We start from the raw sequence: 18634 nt of genomic DNA, 5'->3' as shown, positions 1-18634 counted from the left end.
ACACACACACACACACACACACACACACACACACACACACACACACATCTCCCATGTCGTGGCAATGCTGTAGCGAAGCTCTAATGTCAGCCACAGGTAGACATAACAACTAAGAGCAGCAATCCAGTGAACTTCTGAACAAGGCACTACAGAATTTATGTGACAGAGTTGACACATACATTTCAGAAAGGATAACAGAGTTATAGGGAGAATAATCCAATTATAGGAAAAGAGGGTATGGCGATCAATTTGCTTTCAAATGGTATAGAAAGTGACAGGTATGTATATAAGGACATACGTATATAATATACACACGTCTAGCTATATGAACATATGTATATATTCACTGGAGAATCCAGTGAGAAAGCAGTAAGACAAAAAATATTGACAACAGGTTGTTCCGGATGGAGGACGAGCCTTACACTATTCGTCCTACTTTTCTGTTAGTTTGAATTTATTTACAAATAAAAGCATAAAACAAAGCAACCAAGCCCTTCTCTGCTTTTTAACTGCCTTGGGATGATTTTTAGACCCAGGACAGCCTGTATCTGCTACTATTTCCCCTGTCACTTTCCAGCAGCCAGCTCTGTGCTCCCACTCCTTCAAGCATAGCACACACACACACACAGACACACACACACACACACACACACATGTACACACACACACACACACACACACACACATGCATGCACATAGGCACACACAGACACACGCACACACGCACACACCCTGCATCCTCATACCTGTGGATTCTGAGGCCTGTGGACATTATCTGGAACCTTAAGTCCTCAGAAAGTCACCCTACCCTTCAAGGCTCATCTGAAAACGGCTTCTTCCATGCAATTATTTAAAAACAAATTTTAGAAAATTAAGAAAAAAAATGCTGTAATCCCAGCACTCGGGGAGGCAGAGGCAGGTGGACCTCTGTGAGTTCGAGGCCAGCCTGGTCTACAAAGCAAGTCCAGGACAGTCAAGCCTACACAGAGAAACCCTGTTGTGAAAAACAACAAACAAACAAACAAACAAACGTCACTGTGTATCCCTAATTGGCCTAGAACTGCTCTGCAGAAGACCAGGTCAGGCAGATGTGTGCATTTATCTGGATATACATGCTGGTACATCTGCTTTGAGGCTGGTGTCCCTGGAGTCAGCAAGAGGGCGTCAGGCCTCCCTGGAGCTGGAGTTACAGGAGGCTGTGAGCTGCCCGTCCTTGGTGTAGGGAACTAAACACAGATCTTTGGCAAGACCAGTACATGGCCTTAACTGCCGAGCCTCCTGTTTCTTTGTTTTAAAAGTAATTTTCAGAAGTTTCTGTAAGGTTCAGTGCACATCGTTTCAAAGTCTTCACTCACTAAGAACTTGGGTTTTAGTCTTCTGCGTTACGGTGTAATATACCACAGAATCACTTCATATGCTCTTTTTGACACGTGGTGTCATCATCAGTCCTTCATCGCAGGCATCAGCAGACCCGGCGTGGAAAGGAAACTTCTTCAGCTCTATATCCTCTCAAACACTTGGCAAGGTGCCTGACATGTTGTGGGTTCTGAGTAAATTGAGCGGTCATTGTCTAAAGTAAACTAATTACCAGATTTAATTTTAACATGCATAAACACACACTTCTTGAGTTCAACATTGCTATCATCCTAGCAAACAAATGGCAAACACTCTGGAAAGCTGTTTGTGTAGACCTCTCTTCCCATGGGCGGTCTAATAAATAGGATCTGTTTTTCTCCCCCTCTCATCAGGCAAAATGGCGTGTAATGTGTGAGTGAATAAATGTCCACAGGACTACGTCGGCCCAAGCCTTTTAACAGAGAATTTACATAGAGCCAAATCTCATTAGAGTCAGAATTTGAAAATCCCACCAGACGCAAAGCAATTTGTAAGACACAAAACTCCATTTCAAATCCATTTGTCTCTGATTTCCGAGACTGTTTTAAAAATACTTCTGTCTGTTGGTAAATCAGTCTCTGAAGAAACATCACTATCAGTAAGGCATCAGATAAATATGTGTATTCATCTGCTTCTCTGTCTAGAAAATAAGTTATTTTACACTTTGCATCCATGGGAACAAATACATTAATGGGTATTTAAGTAACTGCCACACATGTATTGGGTTTTCTAGAGATAAAGAGAGGAGTCTCCCCATTCCAGAGTAAAATTAAAATAAAAAGATCAAAGTAGATTCATATTTTTATGGTATATTAACTGGTGACAATAAAACATACATGGTTTTACTAAACCACATTCACGTTTTACCTCAGAACACCTTCCTACATCAGTGGCCTCCAATTTTAACGTTTGAAGAGATAAACAAAGACAGTATTTCTTGAGAGTGGAATTAAATAGGAATTAACAGTTTTATTACAGTTGTCACTTGATCTTTTGGTGCTAGGATTAGAACCCACTGGCTCGGGCTATCTGAAGAGAATATCAGGTGGATATTCTATCTACCTCTGAGCTATATCCTCAACTCAAAGTTTTTCTTTTCATAATTTATTCTTATAGTTAGCCTGCACAATAATGGTTTCATTATGACATTTTATACATACGTGCACATGTATAATAGCACTGTATTTTGCTCACACTTGCCCCAATATCCTCTCTTCCCCACCACTGCTGGTCCCCATTCCTTCTCCCACATTGCTCATCCTTCTACCTTCATGTCATGTAGTACAAACCTGTATTCTGTCTGTGATAGAAAACACAGTATTTGTCTGTCTGGGTCTGAACAATTTGGCTTAAAGCAATGATTCCAGTGGCACCCATTTTTCCTGCAGGTGACACAAGTCAGTCTTTTTTTATGACTGAGAAAAGCTCCACAGTGTACGTACCCCATGTTCTCTTAACCCGTCTGCTGATGGACATCCAGGCCAGCTGCATATCTCTGCTGTTGTGGAGAACTCAGCACCAAACACGGATGAACATGTGTCTCTGTTGTTGGACTTAGATTTCTTCAGGGATACACCCAGGAGTGCTGTCAATGGGTCACATGGTTGTTGAATTTAGTTCTTTGGGGAAACTTTGTATCTCTGTATTTATCTTCATAGTGACTGCTCCTTTGGGGATTCCCACCAGCAGCCTGTGAGAGCTGTGTCCTCCATGTTCCGACCCCCCCCCCCCCCCCGCTTCTAGCCTCTTCCAACAAGGATGAGATGGAATCTCAGTGTAGTTTTGATTTGCATCTCTCTGATGGTTGAAGATGTTGAGCGTTTTTTCATTATTTATTGGCTTGTGTATGTTTTCTTTTGAGAACTGTCTATTCCTTCCATCTGCACTTTGCAGCAGGCTTTCACTCTATAGATGTAGCCACGATTGGCCTGAAAGCTCCCAATCCTCCTGCTTCCACCTCCTGAGTGCTGGGATTTTAGTAATACACCACCAATGGCTTCGTCACATTTTTTTTAAATGATGAAGCTGTGGTGTTTTGAATATCATTGTATCATCTTCCAACATGCTATCATAGGTTTCGCTATTGTCTTAAGTATCTTAGACCACAGTCTTTTTTTAAAAAACAAGATTTATTTTGTTTTTAAATTATGTGTATTTCATGCATATCTGCATGGAGACATGTACATATGAGTGCAGTTATCCACGGTGGCCAGAAAAAGATGAAGGATGCCCTGGAGCTGGAGTTACAAGCAGTTGTGAGCCTCTCCCGCCCCCCCCCTCCGAGGACATGGTGTGGGGCTAAACATGGGTGGGGAGCATCTTCAGCAAGGACATCAATTGCTCCTAACCGCTGGGCCTTCTCTCCAGACCCTCAGATCGCTGTCCGTGCAAGTAACCGCTGGGCCTTCTCTCCAGACCCTCAGATCACTGTCCGTGCAAGTAACCGGGTAGGCCTAAGTTCTTACTGCACAGGCTAATAGTCTCCTTCATTTAGCAACTTCTGATTTATTTCACTATTTTCAGCTGAGCTGGGCACAGAGCCCGTGAGCTGCAGAACTTACTGGTTATACTTTACAGGAAATCCTCTGGTCTACTATCTGAACTAATGAGGACACGGTGACTCCAAAGGTTGGGAGGCGCATGCTTGATGACCTACAGTCCGCCCTAATTCCTTAAGCTCCTGTAATTAGCCCCGGCATACTGTTTTCTGTCCCTTTTGGTCACTTTGCCTTTGCCCGGCACGTGGCATCTGACTCTGAGAGCTGCCAGTGTTATTGCTGGGAAGGAAGAGAGTTAGAGCAAACATGACAGTAACGGACAAACTCTTGCAGCCTAGAGAGGAGCGTCACCCTGGGGGCACAACGCAAAGACCTTCCCACTGCTGCAGCTACTGCGCCCTGGTCGTGAAGAATCCCAGTTCACTTGAGGGGGGTGGTCAACAAGCCAGTGGCTGGTTTGTCAAGTGACCTACAACATGAGGCCATAAGATGAGACAGTTAAGCATTAAGATCGATAATTCTATAGTATAAGAGATTTAAAGGTTACAATGTTATTGCCAGTCTCTGGGCTAAGTCTCAGCTGACATCTTGTCAGTAGAGATTAAAGTCGCTGAAAATGCTGTTTCCACGTCTGTAAGTGGGCTTGATGATATGATCTCTAGTATTCTGTGTACCTCCAGCCAGATCCCGAGCCAGGGAGGGTGGGCCGCTCTGTGACTACATCACTTACCCATTTTGCAGGAATTTTAATACATATATGACATTTCAAGACACACACACAATGACAATTAGGACTTTGGTAATCAGTTCATTTTACCGTTTCCATCTTAATCTTCTTGATTGCTTTTGTCATGGGGGAAAAAGTCACATAACTGAAATAATAAATAACCTCTCAAATAATTTGTGTTTATTACTCTTGTGACAGAACCTCTCATTGTATTTTGCCAGAGCTGAATTTGAATTAGCTCTAACTTGTAGCTCAGACAAGCTTTCACAGTTAAAAATTCAGGATGTGAACGGGATTCTTTCATTGCTGAGCTCAGTGGTTACATCATATCCTGCTCTAGGTCAAGAACTGATGAGGAGGATATGTGATTGACTCAGGATGGCTGGAAAAACCTCCCATCCTGGGACCCACTCTCTCCAGGCTGTTTGACGATGGAGATGTAGTTTAAAGTGTTACCAGCATCCCAGTCTGGACCAGTTAATACCTAAACTTTAAGGTTCTTAACACACCATGTAGGCTCCCACTCTCTGTGTGACTTTTTTAATTAAATTTTTATTTTTTATATTAATTACAGTTTATTCACTTTGTATCCCAGCTGTAGCTCCCTCCCTCATTCCCTCCCAATCCCACTCTCCCTCCTTCATCTCCTCCTATGCCCCTCTCCAAGTCCACGGATAGGGGAGGTCCTCCGCCTCTTCCATCTAACCCTAGCTTATCAGGTCTCATCAGGAGTGGCTGCAATGTCCTCCTCTGTGGCCTGGCAAGGCTGCTCCCCCATCAGGGGTAGGCAGTCAAAGAGATAGCCACTGAGTTCATGTCAGAGACAGTCCCTGTTCCCCTTAATAGGAACCTGTTGGATACTGAGCTGCTGTGGGACTTTTAACACCTAGCCTCTGAGAAAGCCATCCAGTGTTGAAACTAAAGCCTTTGACAACAACAGTACATGAAGCCACACAGGCTTGAAGCTGCCACTTCTGGCTCAAGAATGGTCCAGGCAATGGTAAGTGATCTTGAAGGGACACCCATCCCTCAAGTCTAGTGAGCTAAAACAACTAACCACTCCAGGCTCAAAAGCCTTTCATCTTCCTGCTCCTACTGGAATCTGGAATCTGCTTGTTCCTGCAGACTGCATGCCCCTCCTGGAGTCTCTCTCACACCAGGGTTGAATATAAAGCTCATACTGCAATCTGTGATTTGTTTAGTTTACTACACAGTGGTATCTTAAGTGTTTTTTTGTTGTCCACTTCCTTTGAGTTTTTGTTGTTGTTCGGTTGGTTTTGAGGTTTTGAGACAGGGTCTCAGGCTGGCCTAGAATTTGCTGGGCAGTTCAGGCCAGCCTCAAACTTACGGTAGCTGTGCTCTCTACATACCCCAAGGGCTTGGATTTGCAGTTGCTCATTATTGTGACTGGTGTAAATGTGTTTTTTTAAAAAGATTGAGCATTTTTAGCTGGCAGTGTATCTCAGCTGGTATTATCTCATGACCCACTAGCATGCTTGAAACCCTGGCTTCAATCCCAAGCACCCCATATACTGGGCTGGTATCAGACCTTTAATCCCAACACTCGGAGGTAGAAGCAGGAATAGCAGTTCAGGGTCACTCCTCGGCTACATAGGGAATTTAAGACTAGCCTGGATGCATGGCCCCTTGTCTCAAAAAAGGAATTATACCTTCTTTCTCCCATTTCCATTTCCAGATTCATTCTGCTACGCTCTGGGGATCCTCTCCTCCCATTCCAATATCAATCCATTTGTGACCATTTGTTTGCAAGCAAGCTGGCATCCCTGGGCTGCTTGGCTGTCTGGGGGGGGGGGTGCTTACCTTTGCAAGCTGCCCCTCCCATCATGCAGCCTCTGCACACTTGGATGTCTGAAGATCATCAGGACTTTGGGTAGCAAGGCACTACCGATGCACCATAGACAGGAGCCACACAGAGCTGGTAAATGCAGCCTCTGGCAGGAAGTGACTTTTTTTTTTTTAAAAAAAAAGTAGTATTTTGACAATTGCATCCATATAAGTGTGTTTTAACTGTATTGCCCACATTACCCTCTGGTATCTCCCTTTATTCTCCCTTGAACCTCTCTTTTCTACCTAGTCCCCCAGGGACTACTCCATTAGATAACGTAAAGACCCCTCTACCCCTAGGCAGCCACTGATAACCGTCAGTTTTTCAACAGAGATAGAAGGAGTTCATGTGGTCAAGTCCTGTGCAGGTATCCATAGCAGCTGTGTGCTCACGGTTTCAACAGCAGTGTCACATCTGTACCCCAGCAGTTCACGATACTTTTCCCATCTTCTAGCCCTAATTTTTTTTCTGTCCCTCTTCTGCAACGTTCACTAGGCGTGTATGTGTGTGTGTGTGTGTGTGTGTGTCACCGATACCCCATTTAAGGCTCAGGGCTCACGCTTATTCTCGATACTTTGACCATGTAGGAGTCTGCAATGGCTGTTGTACTTTGCTAAAAGGAGCCCCTCTGCCCCAGGCTGAGAGCAGCATGGGTCTATGGTGTAAAGAGAAACATGTAGAAGCCAGTTTAACACCATGTTCATTTAAGGAAACAATGGTAGTGCGACTCTCTCGTGGCTCATGCTCTCCCCAGCCACCAGCTTTTGACCAGCTTTCTAGGGTCAAGTATGTTCTCCCTCCTGAGAGGCAGGGTACCCCATCACAAAGCAGCTGGTTATCCTCAAAAGAACCCAGTCGCTCTTGCACCAGCGGCCATATATTGCCCAGCAGGTAGGTACTGTAGCATACCTGGTTGGACCATCCTGAGTTTTCTCCCTCAGCAGCTTGCATGGCACCTTCCTGCACTATGAGTTGTCGGGAGGGAGTTTCCAGCTGTGCTCCACCTCCATTTCTCTGTGCCCTAGACTCGAAGACTGTGATGTCTTCAGCAGCACAACTTTATCACCTAGTACAGGAGGGCACCCAGGAACAATGGCAGCACCTTGCATTTCTTAAAAGACTTTTATTTTTACCTATTTATTTTTGAGTGTGCCTGTATGTACGTGTGTGTGTGTGTGTGTGTGTGTGTGTGTGTGTGTGTGCGCGCGCGCATACCTGTGGAGGCCATAAGAGGGTCTTAAATCTCCTAAAGCTGGAGTTACAGGCAGTTGAGAGTTACTCAATGTGGGGTCAGGAACTGAACCCAGTTCTTCTGGAAGCTCATCAAATGCTCTCAACTGCTGAGCCATCTCTTCAGCCCCAATAGCCTATACTCTTTCGGGAGCCTGTAAGAACTCTCTGGCCAACTACTCATAGGGAGATATCTCCCACTTGGTACTTGGGTCCTTGTTCAACAGCCCATGACTTCTGGGAGCAACAGCAAGGAAAAGGCAATCTTGAAGAAGTAAATCTGTATGTATTTGGTCTGAATCAATATGAACTTAAGTAACTATGATGTTTACCAGTTGCCATTATGGCCGGTACAGCTTTGGCTCTTCATCAAGCCAGGCTTATTACGGTCAGCAGTCCTAACTCCCCATCTGAGTTCAGGGCTCTCTGTTGGGCACCATCATATCATGCCAGCGTGGCTTTATTCTTGCCTTCACAGCACCTATCATTTATCCTATCTTCCATGTGTAGTTATTTGGTTGTGACTTCCTTGCCTAACATTGTGTCTGGAGCATTTAGCACAATGCTTTTATGTATGCATGCATGCATGAACATGGTGAGAGGAAGAAGAAGGAATACAGATTAAATCTGATGAAAAGAATTTTCTACAGCTGGGATACAGAGTTAATAAAATGTAACTAATAGTAAAATAAAATAAATAATAAAAATAAAATAAAAAAGATCAGATACATAAATTAAATAGACCTATATCTCCTAAGGAAATAGAATAGATTTTGTTAAGTTGATAAATAAAATGAATGCTAACATTTTTAATGTTATTAAAATATTGAGGTAGATATATAAGAGAAACAGAGAGGTAAATAGAGTCCTCATCCACGACCTCTCTTATACACAGACAATAAACATATCTCCCCCCCAAAAAAAAGAATTTTCAGTGCTCCAGGGGAAAAAAATTATTGCACCCTTAGAATTAAGGGCACCCCAAGCATTTAAGCTTGGCAGTCTACCTCCAAAGCAGAACCCAGAAGTGGTGTCCACAGGTGCAAAGATGGCTGGCACCCACACAGGCTAGAGGCACCCCCACTGACAGTCTCTTTTTGTATTAGCTGCTTTTCTAAAGGTTGTGACAGAGGCAACCTGCAAAGACTTGAATGTTTGAGGGACAGTCTGTCATGGTAGGGGAGGCAGGGTGGCAGGGGTGTGAGGCAGGTGGTCATACTTCTTCCTCAGTAAGGAAGCAAAGGTAAGACTGCTGGAGCTCAGCCCACAGTCGCCTGCCCACATTTAACGTGGCTCTTCCATCTGAACTAAGCCAACCTAGAAAGTCCTTGACAGACAGAGAGCCAGAGTTTTATCTCCTAGGTGATTCTAGGCACTGCCAACTTGACAATCAGTGTTCACCATCACGTCTCGTTATCCCCATCCTGGTGGGTTACTACTGGCCAAAGTGCAGCTGTCAAAACATCATCCCTGGCAACAGAACAATGAGCCGATCGTTTATCCCAGTGCACTCAGGCTGCTACTTATCCTCTGTAACTTTAAAAACACTGGGGTGATGTATTTGAAAGTAAAACACGTTATTTCAACACCTGATCCACTCACTTTAACATATGGTTTACATCTTAAATGTGTTTTTAAAGGATTATAGATTCTCAATTTGATAGGATTATAATTTACCCTATTTAAGGGTTACACAATTGAATGAAGGCATGTAATTTTTGTGGAAACAGATGCAGTATGATCTATAATATCCTAAAATATTCCTGCTCTCTCCCCTACTGATAGTCCCCCTGGGAAAAAATAGGAAATATTTAACCTCAAGAAGGTCGTTCCACTTCTGACAACTCAATTTTTCCAGCAATAGGTTTGAGAATTCCTTTCTAATGTCAATAATTTTGGAGGATTCTGCACTTTATGCTAATTATACTTTTAGTATTCAGTTTAGTGGAAAACATAATGGTAAAAGCTATAAACCCAGAAATGCTCTGAAATAGTCTATTAATCATCACAGTACTTACACGCACATAAAAGGCTAGTACAAATATATGCGCCACGTTATTTATTAATAATATCAACAGTGTTTGTAGTAGGAACACACTCGTACAGATGTCCCACAACCTCCTGCACGTTCCACTGTTTGTTTCTGTTGTGTGTATATTTGGTAATTCAACTTCTCAGACATGCATCCAATATTTAGAGTAGGGAATAGAATAACTAAACAGGGGCAGTCGCATCCACACTATAAATAATCACAGTATCACGCACACTTCACGGGGGACTCACGGGGACTGGAGATGCTCTAGGGGCCCCTGGAGGAGCCCCACGGTGCGGTAGAGCTGCATTTGGACCATAAACAGAAGTAGCTGGGTGATTAGGTATAGAGCACAATGCTGTATTCTTGGGAGGCCTGAAGTGTGTTCTCTCCTCCTACCCCTGGATGACTGCCACTAGATCTTAAATATCCAGCGAGACCATTTGGGTTTGTCCCCACTTTTATTAAGTGTGATAAGTGCAAGAATCCAGCCAGTGTCTACCTCCCTACAGATCAGACTGTCATGCCAATTCCTAGATCTACCACCTGCTTTTCCCTTATTCGAATCATATTTTAGCTTCAGGGCATTCAGTTACGACACACATAAAGTCTCCATCAGCGTGGCTTTTGCATTTAAGAAAAATCCCTTTATTTTTAGAGCCATCTCCACCTAATCTAGTCACAATGAGTACAAGGGAGGCATTTAAGCCATCATAAGCCTGAGATCTTGTCTGTCATAAGAGCTACTCTAACTTGTGACGTGTTTCTCTTTGCACGGTCCATATCAGAACGCTGCTGCTGTGCTGCTTCATGCGCGGTTAACTTATTCACATCTGAAAGCCTTCCTAGTTGCTTGATTTTTTTAAAGGCACCTTAAATGAGTCATAGGAAACATGACTGACATAGGAACCATGCTGAACGGAGACCAAGTTGTTTAGCGTGTGCTGACTCCGAACTTCTGAATCATAAGCTCACCTCCTCATTAATCTCATAAAACCACGACCTTGTGATCATGATGTCAAGCTCTTTCCTGCTCCCAGCCCTCTCTAGACAATTCTACTGTTGTCTGGATTCCCAAAGGAAGGCTCCTCTGTTTTGAAGGCCTGTACTTTGCTGGTGGACTTCTTCACCTAGTCATCTTCCAAGATACATAGTGGCAATTTGACAGTAGCCACCTGCCCAGATGGCCAAGTTCATTCCCACTCTACTTCCTATATAATTAGGTTATATAGCATGCCTCAGGGAGAGCTCTGAACTACCCTTTTATTGCTCCTATTGATCCATAATCAGATCCTCCTGCTAATTTAACGATTAATACTAATTTGTCACACACTGCAGCACAGACTATTTCCAAGACTACGTTGGCGTAATAGACACTCAGTAAATTTTATTGAAAGAGTGAATGAATCAACATATGGTCTTGGATTGGAAAGTGGAAGGCTCAGATCTTTCTCCTGCCACCACAATATGAGAAGGCATGATGGTGCACCTCAATTCTCAGCTCCATGGGCTCCACAATTACCTAGGAGACAAGTGTCTGGGCAAGCCAGGGAAGGGATTTCTTGATTGGGTTAACCGGCCTAATTAGGTTAATAAACCGAAATGTGGGTGGAAGCACCCTGTGGGCTGGGTTTCGGGATGGGATAAAAAGGAGGAAGTGGCCTGAACATCAGCTTTCATCGCTCTCTGCTCTCCACTTCCTGGCTGCAGGGGAAGGGCAGCCACCGCACCTTTGTGACGGTTGCCCTCAAACCGCGAGCCAAAATAAACATTCCTTAAGTTGGCTCCGTTCAGTCTTTTGTCCCAGCAAGCAGAAGAGTAACGCAGGAGGCAATGGTGTCTTCCACCCAGTTGTGTTGCTGTCTGTCCCAGCATCCCAGAGTGAAGCCAGCACAAAGCAAGAAAGCTGTGGTTTTGCACACATTGCTTCCTTTCCTGTTGCTGTGATAAAAATGTATTACCAAAGGCAACTTAAAGAAGAAAGAGTCTCTTTGGCTCAGAGTTCCGGAAGGACAGTCAGTCCGTCATGGCAGGAAGGCAGGGCAGCAAGTGGGAGGAGCAGGCTACCCTTCCCAACAGTTCCATGACAGCCTGGCAAAGCATCGCCAGCTGAGGGACTGAGTATCCACATACACGAGGAACCAACCTATGGGCACATTTCCCATTCAAACCACCTCACCCTCTGTTGTGACAGGTATGTTACTAATCTCTTGTCTGAAACAAATTGAGAACCCAAATGGAAACCAAAGCCATTCTCAGGTGCCGCTCATGTTGTAGTCTTTGCCTCCGAATCAGGCCACCACTTTGTCATTTTTCTTTTCCTTCTCTACGCTTTTGTCTCTTCTGACCCAAGTCTAAGTTAAGGATTTTTTTCACATATTTTTTTCTCTGTGTTTCACTCTCTGTCTCTCTCTTACACACACACACACACACACACACACACAAATAGAAAGATGCTCCCCAAACCACAATGTGAGTCCATAATGTTACTAGTCATAGTTAAAGCACGGTGATGACTGACATCATTAAGCAATACAGCATAGAATATGCATGCCCTCATGGTCACACGGCACACTTGGGACCTGCTGGCTCACAGCCTCTGCCTAGCATCATGAGACAGTATTGTTTGTTCTATACACTACTATCTAAAAAAAAAAAAAATCAGATATGAAATATGGGCCTTTTCACACACATATCATTTTTGCCTCATCATGAAGTTAAGAAATCATAAGCTCAACCATAGTAAGTTGTTTATGCATCTTCTCTGTGTTTCTCATTCTCTCTATATACTTACCTAACTCTAAGAAAAACATACGAGGCCTATAAAAGTAATTCTGTCAAATTCTATGAATCCCAATCTAAAACTTATTCTATAGCTTTAGATTTTAAATTATTTGTTATTATTGTATGTATTTGCACATATAATGGGTCTGCATGTGTAGTGGTTGCCTGCTGAACTATCTTGTTGCCCCCTAAAGATTTATTAATGCACACTTAAGAATTCTGAATGAAGAGGCTGGGAAGGGCAACAAGAAGAGACTGGAGTAACCTGGGATGGCAGAAATGCAGGGGAAAGAATCACTGTAAGACACTTTGTTTGAGAGTGCCCCAATGGTATCTAATCCCTTGTGTGGTGGTTTGAATAGCAATGGCCCCCACAGATTCAGGTGTCTGAATGCTTGCCCATAGGGAGTGGCACTATTAGCAGGTGTGGCCTTGTTGGAGGAAGTGCTGCACTCTGTAGTCAGACTTGGAAGTTTCCTACGCTCAAGCTCCGCCCAGTGTGGAATCAGAGCCTCCTCCTGACTGCCTTCAGATCAAGATGTAGAACTCAACTCCTTCTCTAGCACCATGTCTGCCTGCAGGCTGCCATGCTTCCTGCCATGATGAAAAAGGACTGAACCTCTGATTCTGTAAGCCTGCCCCAATTAAATGTTTTCTTCTATACGAATTGCCTTGGTCATGGTGTCTCTTCACAGCAATAAAGCCCTAAGACATTTTGTATGCCAATTTTTTAAAAATGCGAAAGTTAAAAATAATAAAAAATATCCCCACTGTACTCCAGTGGTATTGACATTAAGAAGTTTAAAACACCCATGTTGCATAATGTAGGAAATACCTGACTGCATGGAAATGAAAAAACAAAAACCTCATATTTAGCTTGAGCTGACCTTTTTGCATAGTTGGACAACATTTTTTGTCGTTTTGTTCATTGCTTCATTCTTTCGTTTGCTTGTTTGAATCAGGCTCTCACATAGTCCAAGCTCTCTTTGCATGTGGTAAGGATGGAGGCAGGGATAAGGCTGAGCTCCTGATCCTCACGCCTCTGCATCATGAGTACTGGGATTACAGGTGTGTGTCACCGCACCTGGATTTTGCAGTGATGGGTACTGAACCCAGGCCCTCCCACATGCTAAGTAAGCACTCTACCAGACAAGGTACAGCCTCTGTCCTGAACTTTCCCCCTTTAATTTATTAACTATAAGCTATATTCTGCAAACAGCAAGCAAAAAATAACACCATACCTAGAAAAAATTTTTTTACAGATTTAATTCATTTTCTTGTATATAAGGAAAATGAATTAAATCTGTAAAAAATTTTTTTCTTATATATATAACAAACCTTATGTGATAGCCACAGCTAGAGCCTATGTCCTCTGACCAGAGATGCTGGTGTTTGTTTTCACAAAATGATCAGTGAATTCCTGATAAGGAGACTTGGTGAACACAGTCTCTTTCCAGAGGTCAGGGGTCAGGTAGCTATAGCTCTTGGAGATGGCATCAAAGGTGGCCTTGGCAAAGTTGCCCAGGGTGGCAGTGCAGCCCCTGGCTGATGTGTAGCAGTCGTCAGTAGCTGGCCATCATCAGTAGCTTCTTGGGCCTAGGAGCAGAGATGATGCCGGTACCGCTGGGAGCAGGGATGGGGCGCACCAAAACAGAGCCACAGCGGCCTGTCACCTTGTATGGAACAATGAGGGGCTTGTCAGTCTTGTTCTGCCTCTCTGCACAGGGACAATGGAAAGCTTGGCCAGGATGATGGCCCCTCAGATGGCAGGGGCTACTTCCTTGAGCACTTGACAGCAAGACCAGTGTAACCATTGTAGTCTCCAATAGTGACAAACAAAAGCCTTGAACCTGGTCCCTTGGCCAGCCCATGTCTGCTTCTGCGCTGGCATGATATTTAGAACCTCATCCTTTAGGGATGCACACAGGAAAAAGTCAATAATCTCAGATTCCTTAATGGGTAGGGAGAATAGGTAGATCTCTTCCGAGAACTTTATCTTCACGTTCTTAACCAGGAGGCCCAGCTTGGTGACAGGGATTCACTCCTTCTCTTCAGCTTTACCTCCACAGTCCTGGGGCCTCGACCACGGTCACAGCCTTGGCCATGACCTCAGCCATGATTACTAAGACCGCTGCTGAATCCTTCAAGAAGGAGGAAGCCACCTAAGCCTCCTAATCTTGGGCCCCCAGGTCCTCCGGGCCCTCCCGCTGGACTGGCACCATCTGCCATTTGGTATTTTCCTGAAGAAGAAGCCCTAGAAAATATTTTTGCCTTCTATATACTGACTGACACCTTTCACCAGCATGTAAAGTTTATGTCTTCCAAAATAATTTAGCACCTTGTAATTAACATACCAAATTAATATAAGTTTACATAAATATACATACTCAATTTTATTACAATCCAGCTAAGAGTAAACTGAGCAAATCTTTGTATAACTGACTTATGAACTGGTCCAGGCACTCAGCCACTTCTAGAGAATGTTAAAGAAAAAAACCAAACTGGGGCTGAAGGGACGGCTCTGGAGTTAGGAGCACTGGTTGTTCTTCCGGAGGACCCAGGTTCCATTCCCAGCACCCACATAGCCACTCACAGCCATCTCTAATTCCAGTTCCAGAGGATTTAATGCCTTCTTCTGACCTCCACAGGCACCTGGCACACACGTGGTGTACATACATACATGCAGGCAAAATTCCCATATGCATAAAATAAAATCTTTAAAAAAAAATAAAGCAAAGTCTGGTTTGACCAAAGAGCTTCCTCAGAGTCTCCAGCTCTGTCAGATGTAACAGAATGTAAAATTTCCTATGTAAAACTCCAGGGCAATTAAATCTCTTAATAACTATCTTTCCCAACGGCTCTGCCTTTATTGGTTGGCAATTAATGATTTGACTTTTGACCAAATGTACAACAACAAAAAAAATTCTTTCTCAGAAAGCTTGTGATAACAGATGCGGTTTCCCAGTTGTGAGTCACCAGTGGGAATTGACCTCGGCAGTCCTAGCTGCAATGTCTCCGTGTGAAATCCACTGGGCACTCCGTTCTAGTCAGAAGCAAGTGGGAGCTACTCATTCTCTTTATCCAGGAGCTGTTCCCATGGCTCCCCTCCTTGCAGGCTTCTCCACAATGACCTATCCATATACTACCAGCTCATCGGAGGGGTGAGGGTAGACACAGGCCTGGGCTATGGCAGCTACTTTGGGGCCAGGATCTCGTGTTGGCTTCCCCTGGGCTCCTCCATCCTTTTGGTTTCTGTGGAGTAAATTCAGATGTGACATGCAAAGCACAGAAGAGACAGACAATCTCATGGACCTCAGAGGAAAACACTCACAAGGAAATGTGTTTTGCTTGCATGTGTGACTGTGCATGACACTCACACAGTGGCCAAGGAGACTGAAAGAGATGGTTGGATCTCCCGGAACTGGAATTACAGCTGTTAGCTAACATGTGAGTACTGAGACTAGAACTCATGTCCACTGCAAGATCAGCAAAGGCTCTTAACTCCTAAGCCACTTTTCCAGCCCCAGAGGAGGACACTAGGCAAAAAGACCCTTTACTGTCCACATTTTTATGGGAGTTTCTTTTCTTTCTTTTTTAGCTGGGTCTCATAAAGCCCAGGCTGGCCTCGAAGTGACTATGACTAGAATGGCCTTGAACTTCTGATCCTGTGGCCTCCGCCTCCTGAGTAGATTACAACAAGGTGCCTGGCTGTATGCAGTGCTGAAGACCAAACCTAGAGCTTGTGTGTGCTGGGGTATGCACTTTCAATTGAGCTATGTCCCTAGTTTCCGCTCAGATTGACTCTTAGGACAGGGGACATTCCGCTTGTTCTTTAAGCCTCTGGTTAGATAGAAGTCTTACACTGTAGGAAGTTTAGAATGTTACATATTTACCTAGGGCCAGAGACAGTGACTCAGACACCATTCTTTCGATCAGGAGTCAGTGTCCTGCCATCACAGGATCTGTGCTGATGATTAGCAGGGAGGGCCAGTGTCCCTGACCTTTAAACCTGCTGTCACCTAACTAGCCACTAGCACTCTTACAGTGACCTCACCGATCTAGCTGACTGGAGGAGCGACAGAAGCCATGAATCTAGACTATAGAGTGACTCAGAATGTCCCAAATGCTCCTTCTGTCTGCAAGATACCCTTTCCCCCAGTCCAGCTCCATGGCAGCACTGGTCATGCTCCTGGGAAGCCTACTTGGCTTCTTACTGCAAAGCAAGGTAGGGGTTGTAGAATATCCTTTTTCAGTCTCTTTGGAGAGTACAAGCCAGGACACAGGAAGGCTGGAAGCTGGTCTCTAGAACGTTTAACCTCTCACACTATAGACAGGCATTATCTAATGGCCCCGATGCAGCTGTTCCGTAGCTTAGGCTCTGGGAAAACAATAGACACAAAAGATGAAGCACAACTTTGAATAATTAGCACAGTCCTTGGGACTAATGAAAAGATTATTAAAGTTAAACATTAGCTTACACAAAGCAAAATTTTCTTCTAAAACAGAGGGGAGACACGTCATTGTCCAGTGAAGCATTTATTTTCAAACTAAAGCCAATTAAGAGGCTAGGCTGTGAGCCATAACTCCCACAGAAACCAACAGAGACTTCCTCTGTGCCCCTGACAGCCAGGCCAGGGATGAGAATAGGGTAGAGACTGAAGTGAGTTTTGTGCCTGTACTAACACAGCACAGGCTCCATGGAGGTGAGGCTCAGGCTGCATTCCAGTGTTGGTGGAGGGTGTGCGAGTGCTCCTGCAACCTTCCCAGGGCTTCACCGGCCCTCTGACTCAACGCCCAGACTTCAACAGCAAGATGTGTCTGCCAACAAAGGAAACCTGGAAGTGAGCCAGCCTATTGGTGCTAAAATGATGCCTGCCTCAGCACGGCCCACCAGGCCAGACATTTATGGGAAAGGTCTGGCAGCGGGACTGACATGAAGTTCCTTATCTGGCGAGGAAGAAGAGTGGACTAAATGAAGGGCTCAGACAATTCATCAGATGGGCAGAGATAGCGTCATAGTGTCTTCAGAGAGGGTGTGTGGCTCTCCCATGGCAGCAGTCCACAAACTGTCACAAAGTACATAAACTTCTCCTGGTGAGACACGAACAGACACCTATTGTCCCAGATAGGATAACCAAGGTACCAATTGCATCCAAGTCCAACGTAGCAAACCAGTGAGTTTGTGGGGCTTGTTACAGTGCGTGCGTGAGGTTGTTTATAGGATCCTGGGTGGCCCTAAGCCAGCTGCATCCCCACAAAATCCTACCCTTCATGGATGACAGCCTCACGGGAGCAGCCTCACGGAGGACTCCTTTTCAATTAATTTTGCACTAACTGACCTCTCAAGATCAATGGCAGCTGAGAGAGGACAGGACAGAGAGACAGCTGGAATCTCTCCTCCTTCCACCAGGAAGTGTCAGTAGTTCTGTTACAATTGCCGTAGACCTGTAATATGCTGCTTAACCAGTTGCCATGGCTACTGGGCCAAAGAAATATCTACTCCAAAGTAGCATGGATGATGGTGTCACACTCAGAGAAAGGACCGAGAAAGAGGCAGAGTGGGGTACAGTGTTGGCTTGAGGCAAGCTAGAGGCAGGGCTCTGGTGGGCATTTCCAGCATGCTAGGCAGTTGACCAGGGACCTCTCAGTTCTCCTGGTCTCACACAGAGCTGAAGGAGGCCCTTCAGTGTACGTGCAACACTCCCTCAGCACACCAGACATTATGACCCTGTTGAGCAAGTAGCAGGAGCCAAAAGCTCTTCCTGTTGTGTGGCTTTTTCCTTCAGGCATACCGTAGCCATCCCATTGCCTCACAGAGCAGAGATAACACTGACCTTGTAGCCATGGCAACACCACAAGCAGAACAATACAGTGACAGATAGGTCTAGTGGTGCTGGGATGAGTAGTGCTCCCTAGCAGAGAGGGAAGGTGGGTCACTGGCCCCTTACCTGGGATTCACCCATAGCTCCCTCCCGCTCCCTAGCTGCATGGGGTCTTGGGGTGCGGTTAGAGTAGAGTGGGGGTCGAAGACTGGCTGAAGGAAACGTTCTATGAGTCTGCTTTGGTGGGGTCCCACCCTTGCTGAGGAGGGACTCTTTTGCTGCGATGCCACTGTGTTTGAG

This window comes from Psammomys obesus, unplaced genomic scaffold, assembly GCF_907164565.1.
Source record: "Psammomys obesus unplaced genomic scaffold, mPsaObe1.curated_primary_1811, whole genome shotgun sequence".
NCBI lineage: Eukaryota > Metazoa > Chordata > Mammalia > Rodentia > Muridae > Psammomys > Psammomys obesus.
This window is presented reverse-complemented; position numbering follows the sequence as displayed.